The sequence below is a fragment of the Staurois parvus genome, unplaced genomic scaffold (genome assembly GCF_062004578.1).
Source record: "Staurois parvus isolate SC_StPar_1 unplaced genomic scaffold, SC_StPar_1.0 ptg001515l, whole genome shotgun sequence".
Classification (NCBI taxonomy): domain Eukaryota; kingdom Metazoa; phylum Chordata; class Amphibia; order Anura; family Ranidae; genus Staurois; species Staurois parvus.
In genome coordinates, this window is record NW_028319311.1 from 1,786,902 (window position 1) to 1,803,930 (window position 17,029).

General features: G+C 42.9%; 1 pseudogene; it reads right to left on the minus strand.

Annotated features, from left to right (window-relative positions):
- Positions 1-4,771: 4,771 nt before the first annotated feature.
- On the minus strand, positions 4,772-16,811 carry LOC149435429 (uncharacterized; annotated as a pseudogene).
- Positions 16,812-17,029: the final 218 nt, after the last annotated feature.

A 17,029-nucleotide genomic window follows, 5' to 3' on the forward strand; every position in this document is an offset into this window, starting at 1 on the left:
CCCCCCAAACACATGGTAGCATGGTTTCAGCTCTGAACTTGCGTATGCCAAGCGTCACAGTCATATTTTTAACTGCCAACCTTTTCCTGTCACTGGCATTTACTGGCAGGAGAAGAGTGCCCATTTTTTACTGGCTGCCAAAATACTGACAGTTGGCAACACTGAGGGGTACATGCACAGAATTGTGCAGATCCTTCAGAACAGCTGGGAGCTGCTTGCTCATTGAGTCGGATTGGGAAGAAGTCATCGCTGGATGAAACTACATTGTGTCTAATGGCAAATATGCAGGATTCTTTTTTTAGCTACAGGTCAAAATTTTCTACAGAACATTTTTTCCTTTCAAGCAGAGCAACAAAAATGTAAAAGCTTTCCTTTCCTTGGGGACCTACCTACAGAGGGTTCTGCTAGGGCAGTCAGTGGGGGGGGGTCTGTGACATGGTCAGGCATCAAGCACTGAAAAGAGAGAGAGATAGATAGATAGATAGATAGATAGATAGATAGATAGATAGATAGATAGATAGATAATAGATAGATAGATAGATAGATAGATAGATAGATAGATAATAGATAGATAGATAGATAGATAGATAGATAGATAGATAGATAATAGATAGATAGATAGATAGATAGATAGATAGATAATAGATAGATAGATAGATAATAGATAGATAGATAGATAGATAGATAGATAGATAGATAATAGATAGATAGATAGATAGATAGATAGATAGATAATAGATAGATAGATAATAGATAGATAGATAATAGATAAATAGATAGATAGATAGATAGATAGATAGATAGATAGATAGATAGATAGATAGATAATAGATAGATAGATAATAGATAGATAGATAGATAGATAGATAGATAGATAGATAGATAGATAGGATATAGGGGATAGATAAATAGGATAGAGATAGATAGATAGATAGATAGATAGATAGATAGATAGATAGATAGATAGATAGATAGATAGGATATAGGGAATAGATAGATAGATAGATAGATAGATAGATAGATAGATAGATAGATAGATAGACAGATGATTTATAGACAATATCTTTGCCTATATTGATTTGGACAAAAGACCATAGATAGATAGATAAATATGATATAGAGAGATAGATCTGTAGATAGATAGACATTTATATATATATATATATATATATATATATGTATTTTTTTTTTTAGCAAAGACCCTGGAGAATGAAATATGCATTCACTTCTGTGCGAGCATGGAGTGACAGGGGGCGCTTTAAAGTTTTTACAAATGTATTTATTTATTTATTTATTTTTACACTGTCCCTTTTATTTTTTTATTTCTATCACTCTTATTCCTGTTACAATAGAAACATCCCTTGTATTAGAAATATGCATGACAGGTCCTCTTTCAAAAAGACCCTAAATCTCTCCTTTATCTTTAAAAGCAAAAGATTTAAAAAATATACATTTTTTACATACAAATATCCGCCCCAGACCGGATGTGACGTCATGACGTCGCTCTGGTCCTCCATCATGATAGAGACAATTCATGATAGAGGCAATCAGAGACCATAGAGACTCTCATCTTCCTCCATCTTCAGCTGGCTGCGCCATCGGATCATATTTCAGGTGCGCCGGTTTTAACAGTAAGCCCTAGAAACACTGATAAGCTGCGGGGAGGGGGGTAGGAATGGTCCTCTCCCGCCACAACAGATAGCAATCCAGTGGTGAAAGAGCCACTAGGACCGCTCTTAACAGAAAGCTGGCTGTCGGCTGGAAAAAAATTACCGGGGTTATTGCTGATTTCTTCAATTAATGATTCATACGCTGGATGGTCTAGGGTTGCCAGTGGTGTACCCCAAGGTTCAGTGTTATTAGTGGTGTACCCCAAGGTTCAGTGTTGGACCCTTACTTTGTAATATATTTATAAACAATATAGGGTCAGGAATTATAAATCCCATCTCAGTCTTTGCAGATGACCCCAAGCTGTGCCGGGGAATAACGTCCTTACAGGATGTCTCCAACTTACAAGCCGACCTCAATGCTCTGTGTAATTGGGAACTATGTGACAAATGAGGTTTAATGTTGATAAATGTAAGGTTCTGCACTTGGGGGCTAAGAATATGCATACATCATACATACTAGGGGGGGTACAACTGGGGGGTCAATGGTGGAGAAGGATCTGGGGGTTCTGGTAGATCACAAGCTTAATAATGGCATGCAATACCAAGCTGCGGGTTCTAAAGTGAGCAAAATCCTCTCTTGTATTAGGAGAGGTATAGACTCCAGAGAAAGAGATATCATCTCTCATGGAGGAGCTCAGCTATGAGGAAAGATTAGAGGAACTTAATTTATTGTCTCTTGAGAAGAGGAGATTAAGGGGGGATATGATCACCATGTATAATATATAAGGGGGGGATATGATCTCCATGTATAATACATAAGGGGGGATATGATCTCCATGTATAATACATAAGGGGGGATATGATCTCCATGTATAATACATAAGGGGGGATATGATCTCCATGTATAATACATAAGGGGGGATATGATCTCCATGTATAATACATAAGGGGGGATATGATCTCCATGTATTATACATAAGGGGGATATGATCGCCATGTATAATACATAAGGGGGGATATGATCTCCATGTATAATACATAAGGGGGGATATGATCTCCATGTATAATACATAAGGGGGATATGATCTCCATGTATAATACATAAGGGGGGATATGATTTCCATGTATAATACATAAGGGGGGATATGATCTCCATGTATAATACATAAGGGGGGATATAATCTCCATGTATAATACATAAGGGGGATATGATCTCCATGTACAATACATAAGGGGGGGAGGGGTATGATCTCCATGTATAATACATAAGGGGGGATATGATCTCCATGTATAATACATAAGGGGGGATATGATCTCCATGTATAATACATAAGGGGGGATATGATCTCCAAGTATAATACATAAGGGGGGATATGATCTCCATGTATAATACATAAGGGGGGATATGATCTCCATGTATAATACATAAGGGGGGTATATGATCTCCATGTATAATACATAAGGGGGGATATGATCACCATGTATAATACATAAGGGGGGATATGATCTCCATGTATAATACATAAGGGGGGATATGATCTCCATGTATAATACATAAGGGGGGATATGATCTCCATGTATAATACCTAAGGGGGGATATGATCTCCATGTATAATACATAAGGGGGGATATGATCTCCATGTATAATACATAAGGGGGGATATGATCTCCATGTATAATACATAAGGGAGGGTATGATCTCCATGTATAATACATAAGGGGGGATATGATCTCTATGTATAATACATAAGGGGGGATATGATCACCATGTATAATACATAAGGGGGGATATGATCTCCATGTATAATACATAAGGGAGGGTATGATCTCCATGTATAATACATAAGGGGGATATGATCTCCATGTATAATACATAAGGGGGGATATGATCACCATGTATAATACATAAGGGGGGATATGATCTCCATGTATAATACATAAGGGGGGATATGATCTCCATGTATAAATACATCAGTGGTTCATATAGTGAACTTGGTGTAGAGTTATTCCCCCTGAGGTCATCACAGAGGACAAGGGGGCACTCTTTATGTCTGGAGGAAAAGACATTTAATCTCCAAACACGGAAAGGTTTCACAGTAAGAGCTGTGAGAAGGTGGAATAGACTCCCTCAAGAGTTGGTTGTGGCCAGCTCAGTGGATTGCTTTAAAAAAGTCCTGGATTGTTTCTTAGATACACAGAATATAACTGGATATAACATTTATAGGTAAAGTTGATCCAGGGAATATCCGATTGCCTCTCGGGGGATCAGGAAGGAATTTTTTCCCAAGATACTTTCTCCTCCCTATTCAAAACTAAAATGAATCTGAGGACATTTTGTGGTAAAAAGAGTACTGCAGGGGACAGATCCGGATTAAAGGTGAGTATTGCAGCATGAGCTGCTTTTTTGTTCTACAAAGTCTGGGGGATTTTTTTGAAGAACAAATCATTTAGCTCATTGTTGGTCTTTAAACACTAAATACTGCCCTGGGAGATGTCCTCAACATGCAGGTCAAGGCTTAATTAGTTTGACAGGCTCTTTATACAGTATATATACTCCATATTATGAAATATAACCAAACTGCACCATCTCCATGACAATGACAATATTGTCTCTGTTGTTTGTAAATGACCTACCATCGTCTGCCCAGAGATCAGTGGTTTATGTTAATCAATGCAGTTTGAGCAAGTTTATTATCTGAAGAGCAGAGGTGCTTCATTTATGTGCAATAATATCATAAGGCCATAACGAGATAAAACTGTGATGTGTCTGTGTGCCGACACTTTGTGCATTAATGACTAAATAAAACTCTACAATATTAGCAGTGTTCTGTTTCAAATGCCAGTTTATGCATTAGCATACCTCCTTAGACCCAGTCTGTCCGGACAGTATGATCACCTGCTGACTTGGCACAATCCACAGACAGCTTAACTCTTAAGTAAGACACAGAAGTTGAATACAATGCAGTTTTGCTTTTCTTTTGAGGTGTAAGAAGACAATGGCATTCCTAAGCCCTTTCTCAATGTCACCTTAAAAGAATCATGGGCTTTATCAGGGAGATAATGACCTGTGGTGCATGTAGTGCGCTGCAGCAAACAGTGGGTGTGGCTAAATTATACTACATTATGGCCATGGCTATGGCTTTTCAGTCTGATTAGAAATTTTAGTCTGATTTTTTACAATTTGCCCAGTGGGCCAGGGCCACCTGGATAGGACGCTCAGTACAAAGAGGAACTAGTCCGTTCATTTCACTCCTGCCGCCACTGAATGCCCATTTCTTCTCCTCTACCTCCTGCAGGCAGCAGGAGAGAAATGCACAGAAGGGTTCCTCTATGTGCCGCCCGGCAGCTCCTCCTATCCATCTCCTGCTGCCCTGTGCTCCTGTATATTCCCCCTGCACTGCTGGGTTCCTCCTTCCCTGCTGCTTCTGTGGGAGATCTGTCAGGATAGACTGTCCCCTGGGGCTTTGAGAGTATCTCTCACACAGCCCAGAGCCAGTGCTGACAGTCTCCCCTCCTGCACCAACCACAGATGGGAGAGGAGAGAGAAAGCTGGTTCTACCCCTTCTGCTCCTGCCCTTTCCTCCTGCATCTGCCCTACCCACACTCCCCGGCAGTCTTGTGTTCTCTTCTTTCTTTCTTTCTTTCTTTCTTTCTTTCTTTCTTTCTTTCTTTCTTGGCTCCTATACATTATATAATACATTGTGTGCATACAAGATACATTATATAATACATTGCATACTTACAGGGGACATTATATAATACATTGCATACATACAGGATACACAATACATTGCATACATGCAGGATAAATTATACAATACATTGTGTACATACAGGGGAGATTATATAACACATTGTATACATGGGACATGATACAATACATTGCATACATACAGGATACATTATATAATACATTGCATACATACAGGATAAATTATGCAATACATTGTGTACATACAGGACACATTATATAACACATTGTATACATACAGGATAGATTACATAATACATTGCATACATACAGGATAAATTATGCAATACATTGTGTACATACAGGGGACATTATATAACACATTGTATACATACAGGATAGATTACATAATACATTGCATACATACAGGATACACAATACATTGCATACATACAGGATAAATTATACAATACATTGTGTACATACAGGGGAGATTATATAACACATTGTATACATGGGACATGATACAATACATTGCATACATACAGGATACATTATATAATACATAGCATACATACAGGAGACATTATATAATACATAGCATACATACAGGAGACATTATACAATACATTGCATACATACAGGATACATTATATAATACATTGCATACATACAGGAGACATTATACAATACATTGCATACATACAGGATACATTGTATCTTTTTCTCCTTGCTAGAGGAGAAAATTGTAAACAAAAAAATGTGTGTGTAAATAAAAATAAAGATAAAATAGCTAGATCAGGTTTTGATTTAAGTCAGTGTCAGATTAAGAGGATCAAAGGTCAAAGTCAAAGGTCAGGGTCAGTGTAGAATGTTTAAAAAAATGTATTAATATCAGTGTCAGTTAGTGTCAGTATGTTTTAGGTAGGATAAAAAAAGCAAAATGTTCACTATTGTTTTGGGTATTACTATGGGTACAAACAAAAATAAATATACACATATGCTTTATGGCTGCGATCGTCAGAAGCAGGATCATTTATTTTGGGTTGTTCTTCGGTGGTAAGTTATGGTAATAGCAAGAAATATGCAGCTAGATCTTAAAAAATGCTTTTTAAAAATATTTTGTCTCACTTATTCTTTGATAATAAAAAGAAATCAGGAGCTATGCATTACCATTTACCACCAAATGAAAGCCCAGTTTGTCCTGAAAAATCAAAGTATAATTCACTTAGATACATAAAGTAGTTGCGATGATATGTACAATTTTACTAACACATGTCAAAGTTGCAAATCTGTGTTCAGGCGTTAGGATTTGTTTTGTGTTCCATCATGAAGCGGTTAACATGTAAACTTTAAAAATAAAATTGGTCAAAAATGGACTTAACCATTTTGATTTGCCATTGATTAGTTATATTATGCAAATCAGATTTTTAAAAAAAATTGCAAACATGGAAGTTGGAGATGACAAATCAAAACTCTCGCTTCCTGCATTAATAATAGGTTTTCTGTAACACAAACATTCATTAAAAAGGTGTGAAGCGTTCTCTATGCACTCCTAAAAGAATGTTTTATTTATAGCGGCTTCTCTGGATAATCTATGTCATTTCAGCGCTATTGTTCGATTATTTGTGTTAATTAACTTCTTATCACGTGTCACGGATCCAGCTGCGACCTTACGTCAAAAACATGTTGAGTGGCTCAGGAAATGCTGGTGGCACCGCAGAATGTTTCCACTGCCTGAGCGGGTTCAAAGGGGAGAATGTAATCTGTGTTAAATAAGGTATTGTTTTTTCCATAAATATGTGGCTGAACATACAGACGCTTTCTTCAAGAACCAGACGCTTGAATGCCTGCTTACTCAAGCCAACGTTAAAGCATGATAACAAGAGTATTTAAGGCATATGTTGCTTATCCATTGAAAATAGAATTTTAGATTTATTATGAAACCTCCTTATGAGAATGTTGGTGTTTGGCCTCTGTCATTGATCCAGAACAAAATATGTTAAGGAGTTCTGCCTCTAGTTGTGAGCGCTCCCTTTTGTTGGTGGTCAGTGGTGAGGGCTCCCTTTTGTTGGTGGTCAGTGGTGAGGGCTCCCTTTTGTTGGTGGTCTGTGGTGAGGGCTCCCTTTTGTTGGTGGCCAGTGGTGAGGGCTCACTTTTGTTGGTGGTGAGTGCTCCCTTTTGTTGGTGTCAGTGGTGAGGGCTCCCTTTTGTTGGTGGTCAGTGGCGAGTGCTCCCTTTTGTTGGTGGTCAGTGGTGAGGGCTCCCTTTTGTTGGTGGTCAGTGGTGAGTGCTCCCTTTTGTTGGTGGTCAGTGGTGAGGGCCCCCTTTTGTTGGTGGTCAGTGGTGAGGGCTCCCTTTTGTTGGTGGTCAGTGGTGAGGGCCCCCTTTTGTTGGTGGTGAGTGCTCCCTTTTGTTGGTGATCAGTGGTGAGGGCCCCCTTTTGTTGGTGGTCAATGGTGAGGGCTCCCTTTTGTTTGTGGTCAGTGGTGAGGGCTCCCTTTTTGTTGGTGGTCAGTGGTGAGGGCCCCCTTTTGTTGGTGGTCAGTGGTGAGTGCTCCCTTTTGTTGGTGATCAGTGGTGAGGGCTAACTTTTGTTGGTGGTCAGTGGTGAGTGCTCCCTTTTGTTGGTGGTCAGTGGTGAGGGCCCCCTTTTCTTGGTGGTCAGTGGTGAGGGCTCCCTTTTGTTGGTGGTCAGTGGTGAGGGCTCCCTTTTGTTGGTGGTCAGTGGTGAGGGCTCCCTTTTGTTGGTGGTCTGTGGTGAGGGCTCCCTTTTGTTGGTGGCCAGTGGTGAGGGCTCACTTTTGTTGGTGGTGAGTGCTCCCTTTTGTTGGTGTCAGTGGTGAGGGCTCCCTTTTGTTGGTGGTCAGTGGTGAGTGCTCCCTTTTGTTGGTGGTCAGTGGTGAGGGCTCCCTTTTGTTGGTGGTCAGTGGTGAGTGTTCCCTTTTGTTGGTGGTCAGTGGTGAGGGCCCCCTTTTGTTGGTGGTCAGTGGTGAGGGCTCCCTTTTGTTGGTGGTCAGTGGTGAGGGCCCCCTTTTGTTGGTGGTGAGTGCTCCCTTTTGTTGGTGATCAGTGGTGAGGGCCCCCTTTTGTTGGTGGTCAATGGTGAGGGCTCCCTTTTGTTTGTGGTCAGTGGTGAGGGCTCCCTTTTTGTTGGTGGTCAGTGGTGAGGGCCCCCTTTTGTTGGTGGTCAGTGGTGAGTGCTCCCTTTTGTTGGTGATCAGTGGTGAGGGCTAACTTTTGTTGGTGGTCAGTGGTGACGGCTCCCTTTTGTTGGTGGTCAGTGGTGAGGGCCCCCTTTTGTTGGTGGTGAGTGCTCCCTTTTGTTGGTGGTCAGTGGTGAGGGCCCCTTTTGTTGGTGGTCAGTGGTGAGGGCTCCCTTTTGTTTGTGGTCAGTGGTGAGGGCTCCCTTTTGTTTGTGGTCAGTGGTGAGGGCTCCCTTTTTGTTGGTGGTCAGTGGTGAGGGCCCCCTTTTGTTGGTGGTCAGTGGTGAGTGCTCCCTTTTGTTGGTGATCAGTGGTGAGGGCTAACTTTTGTTGGTGGTCAGTGGTGAGGGCTCCCTTTTGTTGGTGGTCAGTGGTAAGTGCTCCCTTTTGTTGGTGGTCAGTGGTGAGGGCTAACTTTTGTTGGTGGTCAGTGGTGAGGGCCCCCTTTTGTTGGTGGTCAGTGGTGAGGGCTCCCTTTTGTTGGTGGTCAGTGGTGAGGGCTCCCTTTTGTTGGTGGTCAGTGGTGAGGGCCCCCTTTTGTTGGTGGTGAGTGCTCCCTTTTGTTGGTGGTCAGTGGTGAGGGCCCCTTTTGTTGGTGGTCAGTGGTGAGGGCTCCCTTTTGTTTGTGGTCAGTGGTGAGGGCTCCCTTTTTGTTGGTGGTCAGTGGTGAGGGCTCCCTTTTGTTGGTGGTCATTGGTGAGTACTCCCTTTTGTTGGTGGTCAGTGGTGAGGGCTCCCTTTTGTTGGTGGTCAGTGGTGAGGGCCCCCTTTTGTTGGTGGCGAGTGGTGAGGACTTCCTTTTGTTGGTGGTCAGTGGTGAGGACTCCCTTTTGTTGGTGGTCAGTGGTGAGTGCTCCCTTTTGTTGGTGGTCAGTGGTGAGGGCCCCCTTTTGTTGGTGGTCAGTGGTGAGTGTTCCCTTTTGTTGGTGGTCAGTGGTGAGGGCCCCCTTTTGTTGGTGGTCAGTGGTGAGGGCTCCCTTTTGTTGGTGGTCAGTGGTGAGGGCCCCCTTTTGTTGGTGGTGAGTGCTCCCTTTTGTTGGTGATCAGTGGTGAGGGCCCCCTTTTGTTGGTGGTCAATGGTGAGGGCTCCCTTTTGTTTGTGGTCAGTGGTGAGGGCTCCCTTTTTGTTGGTGGTCAGTGGTGAGGGCCCCCTTTTGTTGGTGGTCAGTGGTGAGTGCTCCCTTTTGTTGGTGATCAGTGGTGAGGGCTAACTTTTGTTGGTGGTCAGTGGTGACGGCTCCCTTTTGTTGGTGGTCAGTGGTGAGGGCCCCCTTTTGTTGGTGGTGAGTGCTCCCTTTTGTTGGTGGTCAGTGGTGAGGGCCCCTTTTGTTGGTGGTCAGTGGTGAGGGCTCCCTTTTGTTTGTGGTCAGTGGTGAGGGCTCCCTTTTGTTTGTGGTCAGTGGTGAGGGCTCCCTTTTTGTTGGTGGTCAGTGGTGAGGGCCCCCTTTTGTTGGTGGTCAGTGGTGAGTGCTCCCTTTTGTTGGTGATCAGTGGTGAGGGCTAACTTTTGTTGGTGGTCAGTGGTGAGGGCTCCCTTTTGTTGGTGGTCAGTGGTAAGTGCTCCCTTTTGTTGGTGGTCAGTGGTGAGGGCTAACTTTTGTTGGTGGTCAGTGGTGAGGGCCCCCTTTTGTTGGTGGTCAGTGGTGAGGGCTCCCTTTTGTTGGTGGTCAGTGGTGAGGGCTCCCTTTTGTTGGTGGTCAGTGGTGAGGGCCCCCTTTTGTTGGTGGTGAGTGCTCCCTTTTGTTGGTGGTCAGTGGTGAGGGCCCCTTTTGTTGGTGGTCAGTGGTGAGGGCTCCCTTTTGTTTGTGGTCAGTGGTGAGGGCTCCCTTTTTGTTGGTGGTCAGTGGTGAGGGCTCCCTTTTGTTGGTGGTCATTGGTGAGTACTCCCTTTTGTTGGTGGTCAGTGGTGAGGGCTCCCTTTTGTTGGTGGTCAGTGGTGAGGGCCCCCTTTTGTTGGTGGCGAGTGGTGAGGACTTCCTTTTGTTGGTGGTCAGTGGTGAGGACTCCCTTTTGTTGGTGGTGAGTGCTCCCTTTTGTTGGTGGTCAGTGGTGAGTGCTCCCTTTTGTTGGTGGTCAGTGGTGAGGGCCCCCTTTTGTTGGTGGTCAGTGGTGAGGGCCCCCTTTTGTTGGTGGTCAGTGGTGAGGGCCCCCTTTTGTTGGTAGTGAGTGCTCCCTTTTGTTGGTGGTCAGTGGTGAGGGCTCCCTTTTGTTGGTGGTCAGTGGTGAGTGCTCCCTTTTGTTGGTGGTCAGTGGTGAGGGCTCCCTTTTGTTGGTGGTCAGTGGTGAGGGCTCCTTTTTTGTTGGTGGTCAGTAGTGAGGGCCCCCTTTTGTTGGTGGTCAGTGGTGAGTGCTCCCTTTTTGTTGGTGGTCAGTGGTGAGTGCCACCATTTATTGGCAGCCAGTGGGCAGTGCCCCTTTTTTATGGTGGTCTCTAGTGAATGTTCCCTATCTTTTTTAGACATGGACTAAGAGTCAAGGGTAGGGAAACTGTAAAAGCTGGTGATCTGTTTCAAATGTAGGGTGAGAATTGGTGGGATGCAAAACAAACCTTTAGTCAATGCCTGGCCACCTTCCCGAGGTTGCACCTGTCACTCTGAGTGTGAGCTAGGAACATGAAGATAACACAAGCCCACTCTCACTCAAGACCAACTCTGTTCATAGATGGATGCTTCACAAACTTTCTCCGCACCCGGCGATGTTGACTTATGACAACCTATGCCTGATATTTCCATATAAACAAAGCCATTTGCCATCATATCAAAGACATTTTTATTCTCTCTCCATAGACGAGACCAATTCATGGAATCCAAGCTGTTCGAGTGGAGGGAGGATGAGTATTCATCCGCCACTTCATTCAGTGCCGAGATAACGGTTGATGCATTTTCATCTGGCAGTGCACATCTCCTAATACTTTCATTAGAGTGGAGAAGATGCCATTTGTTGTTGGAGGACTGGAAAAAAAATAGATTTTTTTTTTGTTGAGATTTTACTAGTACAAGAAGATAATTTCATGCTTTCTGCGATACCTGAATTTAATTTCTTATAATCAGACAAATCTTTTCATTCGTTCAAAGGAGGATATGTTCTTTTCCAAACTGTGAATGGGTAAACACAGTTAGGAAGGGTCTTCATGGGGAAAGTTAAAATAATTGGCCTTCCACGCCAAGATCCAACTCATGGGGTTTGCTGTACTTTTCCTGTAAAGTAAGCTTTGCAACTTTAGGATCTGTTCTTTATGATTCACCACGCAGCATTACCAGCATTCATGATTCAAGGAATGTTTTCTAAGAATGCTTGAAGAAGTCTCGCTTCTGCTTCAAATAATTTCACATATAGTACACCCGTGCAGGTATGGGCACACAAATTCACACAGAAGAGCTCATGGTAAGTATGGCAATTTGCCGTTTCTCAGAACAGGTAGAAACACAACTATTTAACTGCCTACACATCGGCAACTACCCAGAAGGCCAAAACATTGGATTGGGACTGACCAATTTTTGTGTCCGGAAAGTAGTCAGGAAAACTTAACTAAGAACAACCAGTAGGAGGGAGAGGCAAAATAATAAAAGAAGATGGAAAGGCAGGAAGGGGAAGAAAGGAAGTATGGGTACATCCCAGATTTTGCAGAATATGGGTTCCGTATTATTGAGAACACTAGACAGTTTCTCCTTGGCCAACATCGCATTCATAGGATTCCTAACTACCTAGAAGGGAACCAAGGGTTTTTCCAAGTTTTGGATTTTGATTGTGGCGCTGCCAGAAAAAGGTATGTAGCCAATTTCTGTGGAGAGGTATAGCAGCCAGGAATCCGTTGATGGAGGAGGACAAGTCAGGCATCCCTAGGGACTTGGAGATGAAACAGGGTTTGAAGAAAGCCGAACGCTCTGGACCAAAACATGGTTAGCTTCAGGCAGGACCACCAAGGGTGGTCACCTGTCGCTATAAGCTGGATTGGCTTGGGCAATCTGAGCAGAAACCCAATGCCACTGGAAATGGACCTTATAGGAAGTTTCTAAGAAGTCTCAGTTCAGTCTTTATTAAGATGTTCTGTTCCACAGGGACCAAGGTACATGTAATACTTTGTCCCTTCTTCCTAGTGCTGTCTAAGGATAGCTGTGAGGTTGGACAGGGCACCCCTCCTCCCTCCATGGCTGTCCGACAACATAGCAACCAAGGAGATGTCTGCTTTGACAAACAACACATTCCTCCATCTCCAAGCACTTGCCCAAGACAAGTGTCTCATGAGGAAGGCAGTGGGAGGGAGACTTGTCAGCTAAAAGATTCCAGGCAAGTGGGCAAGCACTTTAAGACAGAAAAAAGTGCAATTTGCAAAGGAAACTGTCTCCTTGCTAGCTGTGTTGTCGGACAGCCGTGGAAGGAGGAGGGGTGCCCTGTCCAATCTCACAGCTAACCTTACACAATGGGGTTTGGGGAAAGCCAAAAACTGTTGCATCATGACTGCATATGTGGTGTTCCAGATATGCTCTTCTTATGATAATTCTTCAGTAGAGCTTGCTGAAGTGCTGCAACCTGTTTGTGTTCTTTCTATATATTGGGGACGGTTTGTGTCTCAGTTGCTGGCACCTACTATACAATGACCGCCAACAAACTGAACTATATACTGTATTTCATGACACTATCTATCTATCTATCTATCTATCTATCTATCTATCTATCTATCTATCTATCTATCTATCATCTATCTATCTATCTATCTATCTATCTATCTATCTATCCTCTATATTCTATCTATCCTCTATATTCTATCTATCTATCTATCTATCTATCTATCTATCTATCTATCTATATTTTATCTATCTATCTATCTATCTATCTATCTATCTATCTATCTATCCTCTATATTCTATCTATCTATCTATCTATCTATCTATCTATCTATCTATATTTTATCTATCTATCTATCTATCTATCTATCTATCTATATACTATCTATCTATCTATCTATCTATCTATCTATCTATCTATCCTCTATATTTTATCTATCTGTTTTAGATTGCAAAGCATCTGCAGTTCTTTTTCTTACCCAGTCTTGTGATCATGTCACACCTGCCAGACAGCACAATCAGATCAATCACCAATGCTGCAGCAGCTCAGCTTGGTCAAGGGCACACCCCGAACCTGCCGAACAAACAATGAAGCAGCAGCTCACCCTGCTCTCTCCTCCTGCCAGCATGTTTTCCATCGGTACCAGAGCAAATCGAATTGCTGAGAGGCCACAGCAGGGGCTGTTCTATGTCAAACATCTATAAAAACATCCAAGTCCCAAACAAGCACCAGCATTTGCATGATTGTGTTATCTCTTGGCTGACATCTCAGCCCAGAAAGTAGATGGTAATTCTGGATGATGCCTGAACAAACATGGCACAGTCCTTCTGGATAGAAAAGCAAGTGAAGGCATTGTCAAGGGGGGTTACTGTAATCTCTGTAAGAGGTAATAAATACCTTTTCTGCGTACATGCGCCACCATTTTTTTGGTACTTCAGATGCCCATGGTGCCCCAGGTCATACACAATCCTAGCAAGTCCCCCATTGAAATGCTAAAGTACACCAACACCTTATCCTGCAAAGCAGCTAAAATTGTAATGTGATTCATTCACTGTGCACATTAGACCCGGGTCTTGTAGTACATGGAAACTGGAGAGATGGAACATAATTATAGGCTGCTGTGCCATGGCGGTAATGGCGTGTACGCCTTCTCTTTATGCAAACCACTTAATAAACGTATCAGGAGAAGCGCTGCCGACTCCGGCTTTTATGCGGTGTAGCAGGTGCTAATGACATCCTGGGAACATATAACCGGAATTTAATTGCTTGTTGAAAATTTGTTTTTGAAGAGCCGTTGTCCTCTCATCAGGCCAGACCCTCTGCTGTTCCGAAAGGTTATTTTTAGAGAACAGTTTGAGAACTCTGTGCGCGGCGAAATCAGAAAATCTGTTTTCTATAAATATCCTTCAAAAGTAAAACATAACGGTTTTCGGTCATTTTTATTTTAACCACTTCAAGTCCGGACACTTCACCCCCTTCCTGTCCAGACCAGGGGCGGACTGACAACTCATGATTCCCCTGGGCAATAGGGGATCATGGGGGCCCCTGTGTCCTTGCCCAAACTCAAAAAAGCCTATGAAAATGGTACCAGGGGCATCTAATAGGGCCCCCTAATGACCTCGGGCGGTGCCCGAGTTTCCAAATGGTCAGTCCGCCCCTGGTCCAGGCCAATTTTCAGCTTTCAGTGCTATCGCACTCTGAATGACAATTGCGCAGTCATGCAACACTGTACCCATATGAATATTTTTGCATTTTTTTGAGACAGATAAAACTTTATTTTGGTGGTATTTATTCACCACTGGGATTTTTATTTTTTTTTGCTATATAAATGAAAATGTCCAAGAATTTTGAAAAAAAGTGTTTTTCTTATAAAATTTTGCAAATAAATAATCTTTTTTCATAAATCTTGGCCAAAATGTATTCAGTTATCTTTTTAGTAAAAAACAAAATAACCCAAATTAGTTTATAACCAAAAAGTATAATTTTTCAAACTTTTTTTAACATTTTTATTTTTTTTTTTATATTATTATTTGGTTTTTTTTAACATACTGTCACCCTAGCAGTACAGTGTCACCATAGTGACAATGTACTACTTGTGGGGGGTGATGAAGATTTTTCTTTTTACACTGATTGCTTTTACACTCATAAAGGCTTTAAAGCAATTATTTATCTTTCTCTCTGGCTGTATTCTTGCAACCATTGAGAAAAACTGTGAGAGCTGTGATTGGCCACAGCTTGTCACATGGTACAAGGCTGTTGTGAATAGCCTTGTACCATGTGACCTCAGTAACCATTCACAGATTTCACACGTAGTAAGCAATGATGTCAGAAGTAATATCTTGCTTACTACTATTCATGTGATCACTGATTGGCCATTTTTTTTTTCATATTCACAGTCATGGCTGACGATAAGGGAGTAGCACTGCTGTAAGGGGTCTAGGCCCCATAAGTTCAACAGGGGAGCCCAGAGCAGTAAGGGAGGCTCAGGAACTGGAACCAATCCTCCTGCAGTACAGCCAACTTCTCCTCCACTCCTTGCCACTGGCTGTCAGCTGCTGCAGGCACAGAGGGGGATTGGTGCGAGTATGGAAAGTGGGGTGGGACGGGGCCATAAACACGTTATGTTTACTGGCTTCTTCATTTCCTGAATGAACACAGTGAGTGACAGGTACCAATCGCTCCTCGCTCCTGTGTTCATTCATAACTGAACTGTCTTTACTATGCTTCAATTTGTGAATGAACAGAGAGCCTCTGTACAGAGCACTTCTTGTTCATTCATTCTGCAGTGCAGTTGAGGCTTCAGAGAAAGGAACTGAGGAATCTGTGTCCTCAATCACTTTCTCTCTCTGTCTTACAATTGAGATATCAGAGGTCTGTTTAGATCCCTGATATTTCACCATGATTCACCAAAAAAAATGCCAAAGGGCTCATTTTCACAGGTACTCTGGCCACGTGAATAAGTGGTTTGTTCATGCAGCTGGAGCCACCTGTCAGGCTTGATTGAAACCTACGGGGGTGACCAAGCAGGGATGTGTTTCTGGACATCTTTCACTCTTTCCCATATGTTGCCTGTAGGGTAGCCTGTTCATTTCAATGGGCTGCCCTACGTGCTAGAAATGCAGAAAACAAGTCCTGGAATCTTTTCCAAAAATGTGTGCACCAAACCGCATGGTTTGCAGTTTAACAATGGCACCCCTGTACATCTCCTAAATGGCAGGCCGTTTCTCTGCATGTTGGGAAAGCACATGATTTGGCGTGCATTTCCAACATGCATAGATGTGAACTTAGGCTTACTCTACGGGGACAGATTGTCTGTGTGAACACAGCCACAGGCCCTAATTCTGCAGGTATGGCTGGTTGGCCCCAGATGCACATTGTCTGTGCTCCAGACTGCACGCATGCACCCACAAGCCCTCGGGGGAAGGGGGCCAGTTAGGTAGGTTGTATGGGGCCCCATGATTTTTAGCAGCAGCCCCGTGCCCTGTCTTTAGCCAATGATCTCTATGGAGATAAATAACTTTTCAAGAATTCTTGTCTATCACCATCCTTGCCGATCCTGCGAAGTGACAAAAGGATGAGTGACGGGATTAAAGCAGATGTAAGTATACTGATAAGTGCTGCATATTACTGCATCACAGAGCAATTCAAACATCAAGAACAAATTAATCCAACTGAGAGATATCGGGACTCACCTGGGAGTAGAAATATAAGCCAGACTTTCAAAGCAAATCTGTCCATTCGTATTTGTAAGGCTATAGCACAGAGGACGCAAATCCCTCACAGGCTCAGATAAAAGGTGGACAGATCATCAAGGAGGCCAAAGCTGGTAATTAGAGATGAGCGAATCGAACATGACGAAGTGGAATTAGTTTCGAATATTAGGAAAAATTCGATTCGCGCCAAATCCGAAAATGAGCAAACTTCGGATGCACGAATCGAATTTTCCCCGATCGGCC